The sequence below is a fragment of the Dipodomys merriami genome, unplaced genomic scaffold, assembly GCF_024711535.1.
Source record: "Dipodomys merriami isolate MVZ:Mamm:240054 unplaced genomic scaffold, mDipMer1.0.p SCAF_302, whole genome shotgun sequence".
Lineage (NCBI taxonomy): Eukaryota > Metazoa > Chordata > Mammalia > Rodentia > Heteromyidae > Dipodomys > Dipodomys merriami.
In genome coordinates this window covers 733,607-748,157 of record NW_027204516.1, presented here as the reverse complement: position 1 = coordinate 748,157, position 14,551 = coordinate 733,607, and the positions used below count along the sequence as shown (strand labels likewise).

At 41.2% G+C, this 14,551-nt stretch overlaps 1 pseudogene; it reads right to left on the bottom strand.

Annotated features, from left to right (window-relative positions):
- Positions 1-14,551, bottom strand: part of LOC138840844 (chromodomain Y-like protein) — an 85,130-nt pseudogene that overhangs the window by 64,803 nt on the left and 5,776 nt on the right.

Sequence of the window (14,551 nt, the reverse complement as noted above, 5' to 3'; positions counted from 1 at the left end):
CCCCATGTCAGGGCCAAAATTATGTATGTATTGAACTCTAATGAGTTTTCTCCTGGATTATTTTTCTCGGTTGTGAATGTTGAACTCAGGGTCTAGGCACTGACCCTTCCCTATTGGGCTCATGGCTAGTGCCCTATCATGTAGAGCCAAGGACCCTAGGTATCTGTAGCTGAGGTCTGTCATCCTGCCTACTCAGGAAGCTGAGATCTGAGGATCTGGGTTCAAAACTATCCCGGACACAAAAGGTCCCATGAGACTATTATCTCCTATTCACAACTTAGCAACTTGAAGTGGAAGCCAGCACTGCTGACTCGTGCCTGTCATCCTAGCTACTCAGGAGGCAGAGAGCTGAGGATCACATTCCAAACTAGCCTGGGCAGGAAATTCCTTGAGATGGTTATCTCCAGTGAACCACCAGAAAGCCTGAAGGAGTGCTGTAGCTCAAGTGGTAGAGCTTGAGCTGAAGAGCTCAGAGACATCACCCAGGCCTGCCATGGGAGGTGGCACAAATGAAAGCTTCCTGTCAAAACACAGCACTGGGGAGAGAAAGACCTTGGGGTACAAAGAGACCTTTTTCTCCTGGACTTCAGAGCCCACCCATATTCATCCTCACCAATTGCCCCCAGATGAATTGTTACAAAGCTGTACAGGAGTGAGGCTTTTTGTCTGCCTGTTCCAGCAATGAGGCAGACTTCCTCCAGCAGCCTGGGGTGCACAGAAACATTCAGGCTACACTGGGAACAGTGAGGGGAGCCCCGGCACATGCACTGTTTTGAAAGCCCTCTCTGTGCTATGAAATCATTCTATTCAAAGCAAATTTCCTAGCTGGGTGCTTTTCTTCATAGAGAATCTGGATGTTCACCTATAGAAATACGTGCATTCATACACAGAAACATGGAGTTACTGGCTCTTTTTTTGTGTTGCAGGTCCTGAGGCTTGAACTGTGAACCTAGACATTTTCCCTGAGCTCTTTTTGCTCAAGGAAGCATTTTATTGTGCCTTAAACCATGATTACTCTAGGCTGGGGTGCAGCTTTTACACCCACAGATGATCCAGGGATCCTAGGACCCAAGTTCAACTCCCAGCACTGGTAAAAAAAAATCAAACCAACACAAATTTAGGAGGAAAAAACCAGGAGGTTTTACATAACTGTTTTACCTTGTTTCCTTTGCACTGTGACCATCCTGGGTCTCAATGACTTGGCTTGAAAATTGAACGTGACCAGGCATGACTGAAGGCTGGTGGGCTGTTAGTGAAGCTCAACTCACACACCTAGGCCCTGAGTTGGATTCTGGGACTGGCACCTACACACTGCTGAAGATCCTAGGAAAATTGTTCCATGTATAGGAACACTAATAGGATGTTTGAAATGTACTAATTGAATTACTGATTAGCTAGTCATTCTATAAGTTTGTATGTAATAAATACAGGTCATTGATTAATTTAATATTTATTAAGTTTTGTACTGTGATTAATTAATGGAGGCATAATTTTAGACCAAATAATTGGTAGTAGTAGAATATATAAAAGTAAGATATAGACATCACTTTATATAGAGTTATACACTAGAATCTACATAAATGTCTATCTGTCTCTGCATACATTTATGGATGCATATACATACGTAAATACACACATACACTGAAATCTACACATCTATGTGTTTATATAGTGGCCACTCCTAGGGCTTGATCTCAGGTCCTCAAAGTTGCCCGATAACTTCACTTGCATCAGACTGGTGTGCTAATATTGACCCATTCATAAAGTGGGACTTCTAGGCCCAGAGTTCAAATCACAGAACTGCCAAAAACTTAATCCTGATGGAAGAAGCCAATTGTCCCACTTGTTTTCCTAATTGGTGAAAATCCGGGGTCTCAGGAATGATGTCTAATACACAGGCAAATCTATGTCCTATGTAATAGGATGTAAAAAATATTATATGTGTAATCATACTCACTAAAATATATAATAAATAAAACAAAATAAAATGAATAACTACACTAACTGCAATATGCAGTAAACATGTGTATGTAAATATAAATCATGTATTTAAAATGTATACGAGTGCTAGGACTTGAATTCAGGCTCTGGAGACAGGCCTGACTTTCTTGTCTTCCAGCATGATGATCTCCCCCTTCCCCCACAATGCTGCAGATTTACCCAGACCCTGAGTTCAAATCCCAGGCCTGGCAGAAAAAAAGGGCATGAATTCCAAGCCAAGGAGCCTCAAAAAATATTTTAGATATTTTAATGTATGTATGTATGCATATATGTATGTATGTATGTATGTATGTATGTATGTATGTATGTATATATGTATGCATTTTTATTTTGTCAAGCACAGGGCTTGGACTCAGGTCGCAGCAACTCTGCCTCAGCTTCAATCACTCTAGGCTAGGGTGCAGCCACTGGACCCACAGCCAAACCTGGGTTCCTGGGCCCCAAAGGCTGACAGGAAAAAAAAAAAAAACACTAGAAAAAAAAACTCGGCAACTTGCATATGGCTGCAAGTTTTACATTTGTTTTCTTTGCAAGGTGACCTTCCTGGGTCTGAATGACACAGTTGAAAAGTGTTAGTAACCTAGCATTGCTGAAGGCTGGCGGGCTATCAGGGAAGCCATAGGCAAACATGGCAACATAGGCCCTGGGTGGGAAGCCCGGTCCTGACCCTTACCAATGGTGGGAGATCCTAAAAGTCTCGTTCCTATTCATAGGAATACTGATGGAAGGTTATGAATGTCAAGGTTAGAGTGATTTTAGGAGGCCAATGGAGTTTAATGAATATTTTTGGCACACTAAAAGAATACTATTAATTACATGGATGCAATTATTTTGGGACAGTGGTTGATTTAATTAATAATTCATTAAGGATGAAAACAATATTAATTACATGGAGGCATAATAAGTACCCAAGAATTGGTAGGAATGTAGCATATATAACTGAATATTGTATAGACATCTCTGGCACTCTATAAAGATCTATATTTATTTGTGCACTACCATCTGCATGTTAATCTGTTCTTATTTTTCAAACCCTGGGGCTCGATCTCAGGTGATGGAAACTACTTGTGGGCTCAATATGCACCAGGCTGGCATGCTGACACTCACCCATTCATGAATTGGGCCTTGTAGGCTGTGAGTTCAGATGCCAGCACTCACAAAAATTGAATTGTGGAGTAAGAAGCCCATGGTGACACATGTTTTCCTTTTCTGTGAAAGTCCTGGATGTCAGATGTGAAGTTTCATACACAGGCAAATCTATATCCTCTGTAATAAATGTAATAAATATTCCATGTGTAATAACAGTCAATAAAATAAATGGCAAATAGATGAATGAAACAAAAAATTTAATGAATAGCTACACTAAGCACAATATTAAGTCAACAGATGGGGCTCTATTTCAGGGCCTGGCAACTGGCTAGGAGCTGAATTGGCTGCTGTGCTTACTATCACCCATTCATGAACTTCTAGGCCCTGAATTTAGATCCCAGCACTGCCAAAAGTATAATCTTGGAGTGAGAAGCTAAGCATGACATGTTTTCTTTTTCTTTGAAAGTGCTGAGTGTCAGGTAGGATGTATAATTTGGATGCAAATCTATATGCTATGTAATAGGATGTCATAAATGTAATAAATGTCATAGGTGGAATAATTGTCAATACAATAAATGATAAAGGGTTGAATTAGTGAATCATTCTATATTAAATTAGATGCAACAATTATAGGAAGTGTATTAAGTTTTATTAATATTTTATTAAGCATTACCAGAATAAAAAATTACATGGAGACATAATTAAATATCGAATAATAGGTAGTGACACATGATGCATAATTTAATTATATAAGACATCTGTCTCATTCTATAAAATATGTAAATATATATGTGTATATGTACATATATGATAAACAATAATGGGATATTGAGTAATTATTAATTAATGCTTTATTAATTGTTCAACTGGGACACATCATTAAATGGAGACATAATTTAATATCTAATAATTGGCAGTAATCCCTGTAACTACTGCTGCCTCCTTCTTGCCCTCATCGCTGGCCTGTCAGTGCCAAAAAAGGCCTCCAGGAGAACCCCTCCACCCCTGCACCAATGTGTCCTGTACTTCCAGTGACTCCTGGTGGTCTGTATGATCTACATGACCACAGAAGAGCATGAGGATATATGTTACACACAGACATGAAGAACTAGTATGATGGCTTGACCTTCATGGCCTCTGAAAATGGAGGTTTGACCTGCATAAGTTTTGCTTCACTATGAATTTTCTATTTTCACACTGAACACCATATACTTTCCTTGTGATTCCTTTATTGGTTTTTGTCTTATTCTCTCATAGGCTGATACTATGTCTCTGGTGATGGCACCAGCAGATCCAAGTGGAAAAGGAAGTGGGACATAGAGTACCCATCCTTTTCAAAAGAGTCCACCACAGGTCAGAAGAACAAGTCTTAGGAAAGTGGGCACAGCTGATGCTTCCCTCTCTGAAGCATGGCTCAAGTTTGGAGAGGAATTTCAAGACATCTGAAATATTGAATTATTGAAATATTGAATTATCTCCAAGACCAAAGAAACAACCACATCTAGTAATTGAGCTCACAAGTATACCATGGAGATCCAGTGAAAATGATCAATCAGATGAAGATAGGACACTGTTTAAAATACAGAGAAACAATGGGATTGGAACTATTGGCAGGAACAATTTGTGTACAGAAAGAAGATAGGGCCAAGGGAGATGAACTGCAGTTGATTGACTAGAAAATGGACAGTGACAGAGAAGAAACCAGTAAAAGCAGTGAATGTGAAGATGAAGAGGGTGCCATGGAAATTTCAGATGGTGCTTCTAGTGCAAGTAGTTATTCTTTGGCAAGTGATAGTAGGAAACCTGAGCTTCCTAAGGCAGGACCTGACTTTATTGCCTAGCTGGACTAAAAGTGAAGATCCTCCTGCCTCACATTCCAGAGTTCTAGGATTACAGTCATGCATTAGCACATTCCTGTTTGAAACATTTAACTTCCATGTTAGATTATTTCTTTTTCACCTGTGGCCTTTATAAGCCTGACTTCGACATTTTTGGACCTTGGCGTGAACATTTGTCTGGATTATGAGGAAACAATAATTATTCCAACAGTTTTCCATATTGAAACACCCACTCCTTGGGTACTTGTCAACTCACTGTGTTCATCTGGCCTGTGTGGAGATTGTCCATTCTGCTCTGGTCCTTAAGAGGTCTGCAAGATTCTCAGCTGTGTACTAGAAGAACACAGAGATGGAGAGTTTTAGATAGCAATGAGAAAAAAGAAATTTACTTCACTGAAACTCTATTATTTGCCTTATTTTTGCCTGTCATATTTACCTTGCTCACAGTTTACATTCTTTTATGGTATAATGAAGTAATAACATTTATTTTCCTCAGCATTTAAGTTTAATTCTTTGTTTTCATTGAGACAAACTTCTAAGAAAGAACAACTAATCTCATGTTCATTTCCACAAATGGATGTTTTTATTTCATATTCCCTTGTAAGACAATAATTCTTGGTGTGGCAAGTCAGGAAATAGAAATAGATTAAAATTTTAAACATGATACATTTATTTGTGATGTCAGTAAGCTTTGGAATTTTAGTCAAAAAATGTGTGTGACTACTACGTTTACTCTTGCCCACTCTGGTGAGAGCATCCTTAATTACTAAGTTATTAACAAGTGAATGGATTGCCAGACAAACTTTGAGAGTTTTTGTTTTCTTGGCAGACCATTAAACATTTCTTTAGAGGAAAAAATACCACACTATTTCTGCTCTTCATTGAGTCTACTATACTTCAGTTAATTCATCTGTAACTATTAGCATACAACTGAATGTATTTGCTTTTGAGTTTATTGGAACATTCTAGCAGCCACAAATAAGGGAAACCATGCAGCTTGTGTTCTCTGGGTCTGGATTACTTCCCATAATATAATTCTTTCCCAGTCTTTCCACATTATTACAAATGGTAGTCTATCATGCTCTCTGATGGATGAGTGGGATTTCTCTCTGTTTGTGTGTGTGTGTGTGTGTGTGTGTTCATACATACATTTATATATATGTATATATGTATATATGTACATATACACACATATATATGTATATATATATTTATATCTATATATACATATATGTATATAAAATGTGGTATACATGTATGTAACCTCATACATACATACATATATATATGTATGTAACCTCATACATACATACATACATACATATATATATATATATATGTAACCTCATACATGTATACCACATTTTATTGATCCATTCACCATTTTAGGGTTTTCTGGGTACTGGAAAGTGAGAGACAGGAGCCTTATCCCTCTGTTTGTGGGAAGACATGAACTCTTGTAGCAACAGTCCTGAGCCTTGTTACCCTTTTTTATGGCCTGAAGTGGTAAAAGCTGATCGACAATTTGTTCACTTTTGCAATTCCTGGGGCCTGAACTCAGTGCCTGTGCACTGTCCCTAAGCATTTTTTGCTTAAAGCTAGCATACTAACACTTGAGCCACTGCAACACTTCCAGCTTTTTCTGGATATGTGGTTACTGAAGAATCAAACTCAGGGCTTCATGCATGCTAGGCAAGCACTCTACCACTAGGCCACCTTCCCAACCCAAGGTTTTATTTTTTTAAAAACTAACATGTAAAAGAAACAACTACATGAACAACTGTATTACAGGAAGCAAGCTCCATGACTAGAACCATGACTTCCCTGGCCAGAAACCTGGGAGACCAGGCCTTTGCCACAAGTCTCCTGTGAGGTCAGCTTCCAACCACTGAGCATCATTTCATTGGCCTGAAAGGAAGGAGAGTGTTGAGATGTGAAACATGATGCAAGCAGACAGAGGGAGCCTCATCCCCCAATGTCAACAATGAGGATGGTTACTCACAAACCCCAGATCCTGTGGCACATGTGCTAGTAGACACTAATTATGAATTGTGTAGAGTCATGATCCAATGGGCAGATGGGTTGAGCTATTATGAGAAAGACATAACCTCATTCAGAATCATATGGACTCCAAAAATGTGAACTAGAAAAGGTCTACTTTGTGTTTGAGGTTATTGTTTTAACTTCCTTTATCTGCACTCTATCCTCTAAAGCCAGCTCCCATGTGTGAACTCTTCATATGCAAGAAAATGAGCCATAAATAAGGCCAAGTAATTGTTAATCTTATGGAAGTGAGCCAGGCATAGAATGGCTGTCTGGGGTTTCTTTTCCTCTCTGAGTTACAAAAAGTGACTTGTTCCTGAGACAGAGCCCATGTTCTAATGGCTGAGCTATTACTTCTGGATATCACATTTCACCATGTGGATATAACTATAAGAGACAAAGCAGCCAGGACTTTGATGTTCCCAAAATTATTGCCATGCTGAGTGAGTCTGACACATGACTTCGAATGACTGCATGAAGGAAGTGAACATTCTTTTGTTTTTACAACATGTAATAGTGTATAAATCGATACATGCTTATTCACTTTACACTGACTTTAATTTTGTCCCAGGTTTTCATTTTGGTTTCAGAGGAAAGTGTCTGGATTTACCATTCCAACAACAGGCTCCCAGATGCTCATGCAGGGTGAGGAGGGGAGAATGGGTCGAAATGATGACTTCCTTCTGTGTTTCCCTGGCAGTGCTGAAAACCAGACCCAGAGCTTCTGGGCTTCAGGTAAACAAGCAGTGGGTAGAGTCTCCCTTTTCAAGAGATGAAATCTTCATGAAAATTGCCCACAGGACACTACAGTTTCCACTGCTTTTTTACTTCCACGCAGTGCACATAGCACAAGAGCTAATGCTGGAGGGCACGGGTATGGCTGACTCACCACCCTTCAAGAGAGGCAAGAAGGATGAACACAGTGGCAGGGGACCTGTTCCTCAGCAGAAAGCCTTGCAAGGTTCTGAACATCACCCTAAGTGAGGCTGGCATTTGAGCACAGTCTTGGACAGGTCATAAGCATCTGAAGAGTGTGGAATGTTCTGCTAATCCACAGGTTGACTAAGCAGCCTCTCCTTGGGGGAAAAGGATCTACTATAAGTAAACATTTATCAGAAATCTCACTAAACCTTGTTCTTTATATTAAGTCAGTTTTTTAAGGCAGACAAGTGAGAGTGGATAAAGGAGAAGGGCCCTAGGACCACTGAATTTTCCCAGATAACTCAGTGATAGTGGTTCCACTCTGTTCTCTCAGTAACTTCTCTTTTTTGAGATAGGGTCTAATCTAAGTAGGACTTTGGGCTAAGCTACCTTTGTATGCAGATCATAGGCATGTACCACCATGCCTAGTCTCATTATTTCTTTTTGTTTTCTGCCCTTTGAAAGTCAGCCAATAGCTCTAACATCGTTCTCTTCCATTACATTCTATTCATGCCCTTATCTGGTTCTCTCCATCTGGTCTAACTGGAGCCATCTGTCTCTAGCCAGCACACTGTCATGGTGGTCCATCTTCCCAGCTAGCTCCATACACATCTGTTTGTTACTAGGGAGTCTTTCCTGACTTGTGCTTTTCACTTTTCCAAATGACTGGATGTGCAAGACAATAAAAGGAGTTCCTGAATTTTGCCAAGAGTGTGAATGACATGACTGATTCAAGGCTGTTAACCATTTTCTTTTCTTTTCTTTTCTTTCTCTCTTTTTTTTTTGGTCCGGTTGTAGGGCCTGAACTCTGGGCCTGGGCGCTGTCCCTCAGCTCTTCAGCTCAAGGCTAGTGCTCTACCATTTGAGCCACAGCGCCACTTCTGGCTTTTTTTCTTTTTGCTTATGTGGTGCTGGGGAATCGAACCCAGGGCCTCATGCATGCAAGGCAAGCACTCTACCACTGAACCACCTTCCCAGCCCCCTGTTAACCATTTTCCACTTAAACACACAAGCAGTGGGCCAGGATTGGTGGCTCATAGCTGTGATCTTAGCTAATAGGTAGGCTTAAATCTGGAGGATGGTGGCTCTGAGACCAGCCTAAGCAGAAAAGTCTTGAGATCCCACCTTCAAAATAATCGCAAAAGAAGGGCTGGAAGTATGGCTTACGGTGAGCATACAATATGAGCAAGAGCTGTCATAGTATAGGTCACCTTGTGCTGCTTGTAGCACAGGTCCTTTAGTCCTAGGTCTGTACTAATAACATCTCTTCAATTCCAACTTTGTGTATGTGTGTGTATGTGTACAACTTCACGTACTCGTGCACTTGTTGTGTACACTGATAATATTAAGTTGCACATGCTTATGTTGCAGAGACTTCAAACCAATTTTTATCTTTCCAAACACAATGAACCATCAAGAATTCTACCACTGTCAACATTCATTACAAAGATTCCACTTCCAAAATGCCATTTGGTTTGATGGTGTTTACCTATCCATATTTACTTAGTCTTTCCTCTAGTTGACCCTCATCCTCCCATACCATTGCACCTCCACACATTCCCCCAGATTATTGTTTACAATGATCTTAACATTTTCCTGGAAATAAGGATTCTTTAGTGGTAGAATTAGCATTTAATTGCTAGCAAGTCACCTTCTTCAATAATAACTCACAATGAGCTTAAAGATCTACCCTTAATCAGGTAGGGATAGGTGGACACAGCATAGTAAAATGGACAAAAAAGCATTTCAATGCCAGGTGGACCACTATGGGACCTGATGTGATACCATCATGTGCTAAACATGGACATCCCAGGTGAGGGCAGAATACTCTCTTGTACGTGTGGGACTCCTGGATATCAGGAAAGTAGGAGGCTGAGACCTGAGTCCAACCCTTACTCTTCTCAAATTGCTGGCAAAGTTTCAGAAAAACTCAGTAATCTGCCCAAGGAAGGTATGCTAGGCTACAGGTGAAGAAAGACAGGAGCCTAAAACATGGCATGCAATTTCTGAGAAGACACCTTCATACTTACTAAGAACTTATGAGCTTATAGAAATTGATTTGTTGTGGTCAGACAGTGTGGGTATGCAAGCCAAGGAGGGGACTGGCCACTTTCTTACAGTATCATCCTATAGTGACAAGAAGAGGAAAATAACCCCAAATGGGACTGCACTGGTCATCTACTTGATGTCAAAGTATTGGGGCTGAACAGTACTGAGTGTTAACCTGGACTGCTGGTCAGAGAGCTGGAAAAGTAGGGAGTAGGATGTGAATTGAATGATAAATAGAGGGATGGGTTGATGGAAAGAATTGTCAACTGCAACATCACATTCAGATCTACCAGAGATCTCTCATAAAGGGCCAGTACAGTCAACCATATGAACCCATTAGCACTGGTCATTCTTGTTTGCTAGCAATCACTTTCTGACTTATCAGACATACACACACACCCCAAATGGCCATGGTTTGGTGGACACAGAGGGCTAGAATATAAATGTCAGTAAATGCCTGACATGTTAGCAGAGAGTATCAAAGTTTAGCCACCCTGCATTGTTCATTCCCAAGATTCTCAGCCTGTTAGGTCCTTGTGGCAAACTCAGTGCTCCAATGGGAAGAGATGCTGCCTCCAGGCCTCCCTTTCTTATCCTCCAGGTCTCAGAAGTCCCCAAAAGGCTGGTCTAGAGGTGTGGGGGAATAATGCAGGCAAAGCCCAAGTGTTGGAGACTCCAATTCATAGCAATGATAGGGTGCTGCAGAGCTCTGGATTGTGTTGTGCCTCCAAGGGAAGGAGGCACTGTTGGCACATGAGTGCATCAGGGTTTCCTGATCCTCCCTGCCCAACAGCAGCTGTTCTGGATTGAGCAGCACACTGGGATGGGGTATGAGGCACCCTGGGGACAAGTACCCACCAGTAGAGGGATGGATAGGGCAGGTAAATCTACAGAGAACAGTCCAGTACTGGGCAGCTGTGCTCTTTTATCAACTTCTCTACATTTCAGTTTTCAAAAACAACTTAGACTTTAGAGTAAGTTTCAACCTATGGAAAATTTACACAAGTGTGTTTCCCTCACTGCCCTAGCTCTCCCTTGATTCACATGTCATAAAACATGTTAATCAAAGTCAGAACATTTCCACTGAATCCATATTAGTCATTAAACACAAACCCCGTACCAACCTCAACATTGCCTCCTTCTGCCCTTCTCTCACTCAGGAGTCCATCTGGTCCTGCAGATCGTTGCTCTCCTCCCCTTTGAGGGGCCAAAGTTCCAACTAAACCTCCATCCTTGGCCATCGTGAGGGGTTCTGCTCAGCATTTGCTGTCTTGGTAGGCATAGATTGAGGGATGTCAATGGACTGTTCCTCTTTGGCAGGAGCCTACAGAGCAACAGATGCTGCAGCAATCTCAGTGAATCACACTGGGGCACCGAGGTCACCATGCTTAACCTTGTTCATGGTACTCGTGTTAGAACTCAGAGTATTGTACTTGCTAGGTAGGTGAGCTATATGCCTATTTTGTGCTGCTCATTTTTTAGTTATGGTCTTGCTTCCTATCCAGGTACATGCCTGGGCCTGGACTCACCTATTTTAAGCTTCCTGTTGTAGTGAAGTTGATATTAATTGATAGCTTAAGAGGAGATGTCACCCAGTTTTTGGCTTGGGCTGGCCCTGAATAATGATCATCCAAATCTCAGCATCTTAAATAGTTAGGATTACACATGTGACTCCCAGCTCCAATGTGCCTTCCTTCTCAACCCTACCAATTCAGCAGTGACTGACAGCTTCCTCTCCTCAGTTGCTCTTACCCTCTGGAATTTCAGAGAGGAGACACACATTTTCTTCTTCATTGTACTCTAATTGCTCCCAAGATTGCCTGAAATTGTACTATCTCCCCTCATTGTAGGCTCCCCAAGCAAGTGATACCCTTGGATACTGGATATTTCTACATGAGGAAGTAAACTTAGCTGTGAACCCCAAACGGAGATCCTGTTACTTCAGCTGTGGGCTGTCAGTTCCTTCCGCAACTCCCTCAGCTACAGTCATTTTCCATGACACAATGGTCTTCCTGAACTCCCCACACTGATGGGTACAAAGACAGCATCATGCCAATTGGCCAGGTCAAACTATGGGACACTCAGTGGTGGAGCTGGAGGAGTTGCACTTGTCCCCTATCCAATCTGACATCCAGTCCCTCTCTTCAACAGAATTCAATCTTTGTGGATTCTCCTCTCTGCCAACACTCTCAGTCTGTCTCTAGAACTAAGGAACAAGGTATATGTAATTGAGAAAACACAAACACAATCTCTCATCATGAATGGACCAATTTAAATAGTGAAAAAAAATGAGCCACAAAATTATACTGAACCCCTCTCCCTGCTTCTTTTATTTGTGCAAGTTTGCTCCCTAATTGCTTTGTGTGTTTGTTGGGGAAGGTGTGTGGGTACGGGTGCAGGGGATATTGTGTATAATAGGACTTGAACTCAGGGCCTTTGGCTCTTTACCTAGCTCTTTTTTGTTCAAAGCTGGCACTCTACCATTCCAGCCACTGATCCCTAGTGGCTTTTTCCAGGCTAATTGCAATAAGAATCTCTTGGGTTTCTCTGCCTACAATGGCTTCAAACTGCAATTCTGGTATCAGCCTCCCAAAAGGCTAGTGTGTGAGCCACTAGTGCATGGCCTCCCACTGCCACTTTAAAAGGGCAGATTTTAAAGTGAAGTAAAAGAAAATTCTTGATTGAAAACTGGGTATCAGTGTGATTTAGGTAAATCTGGAGGCTCCTCATGGGAGGAAAGGCCTTCTCCTGGGAAGTATTACAGCACTACATGAACCAAGTGGGTTTGATGAAATGTCCCCAGAGAACACACAAGATACCCTGAGTGAAACAACACCCAAAGCACAGGTTCTTAGGACATTGTCTAAAATAAGTTTTTAACCAAGGTGCTCACAGATGTGCCTCCCATATCCTTGGGAAAGATATCAGTAGAGCAGCCATCTGGATTCTGTCCTATGGGGGTACAAGGTGTTTGGAACCAAGACTTTTCCTTGGTCCAAACCACATCACAAAGAGGCCATGTGGCTGCTCCTAGTCCAATGGCTGGGCCTTTTACTGCTACAAAATTAGGCTTCTTAAACTGGATGAAAGTATTTACTAAGTTTCTAAAGTTAAAAAAAGTACACAGGGAAAAGTAAAAACATTGCATATGTGAGCAGATGACAAAAATCTATTCTAGATTGGAAGTTGCCAAGCAGAAACTATGCAAATCATAAAAATTAAGATTTCTTAAAAAGCCTCCTCCCAGAAAAGGTAGACTGTGGATCTACCTGCTGCAGGTTGTAAAGGCTTACCTACAGCCTGGATATTACACAGGTGTCGCTGCTACCACCAGTTGTAGGTGACATAGCCAGAAGGGCTTTCATATTTACAGTGGCTCTTGGCCACTCTGACTATTGCATATAGCATTTCCAACTTTCTCTCTTTGAAGACCCAAGGATCATACTGACTTTAGGGAGTTCTTGTATCCAAGAAAAGGGAAAATTCAGAGTGAACTTGGCACTAAGATTGTCTGGTACTGACTGAAGGGTTATTGACTAAGGGATATAACCTGCCCCTGCAAGAAGACTTTACACATTGAATTGGAAACACGTATTTTCTTAGGTCTTATAAACTGGACTAAATTAACTTATGGACATGGAGATAAGCTAATTTAAGACATAAGGTTGGAAATAAAGATCAGCAAGCATCTCAATGCCTGTATCCCATTATGTGTTGTTGGATGCTACTGCCACAGGAAATTGGAGAGCAAAGCAGACATGGGAGAGGGAGGCCTTTGCAGGGGACAAGAACTTGCCATAAAACACAACCAATGCTGTGCTGGAGTTTGTTTTATAGGCTTTGTAGTTCCAGGGAGGTTGATGCTATACTATATAGGGAATCTGCTTCTTCCTCCCCACCATACAGCTGATTCTGTTTTCAGAGGTAGTCTCTTGTTCTGATTTCACAGAGTAGATCAAAGCATAAACTTATACCTGCATACATATAAAGTGATTTTTTTATAGGTAGTTTGAGCCTGACCATTGAAGAATAACTAAAACTTTTCATATACAGAGTTCTAAGCCAGAGCTTGACTGACAACAGCTATTGAGGCACTTCCTACTAGTTCCTCATCCTCTGAATACGATCAAGATTGAATATAGTGCTGCATCTCCCCTCCCCCTCCCTTCCCCCCCCACCCCTGTGCAAGTCCTGCAGTTGAATTCAGGGTCTTCTGCTTAGTTGGCTGGCACTTGAATACTTGAATCACACTTTCAGTCCTGTTTGTACTAATCATTGGAGGCTCAATTTTAACAGACTTTTCTAATTGATCTGGTCTTAACACAAATCCTCTGGATGTATCTCAGACTTTTGAGTAGCTAGAATTACAGATGTGAGTCACTGCTTCCAGCTAGATTATATTGTAAGGAGGGAGGTTGGGAGGTTTGTAAGGAACACAGGAGAACAGGGCTTGCAGATGCAGATTCCAGCAATTGGTGTGAGGTGTAGTCCATTAGGTGAGGCCAACCTCATCTCAGCCTTGCCAATTGCCCCCAAGGTAAGTAATGTTTTGCATTATGCAAGAATTGTTCCTTTAAAAGAATAAGCCACACTAATATCTAAGGTTTCTA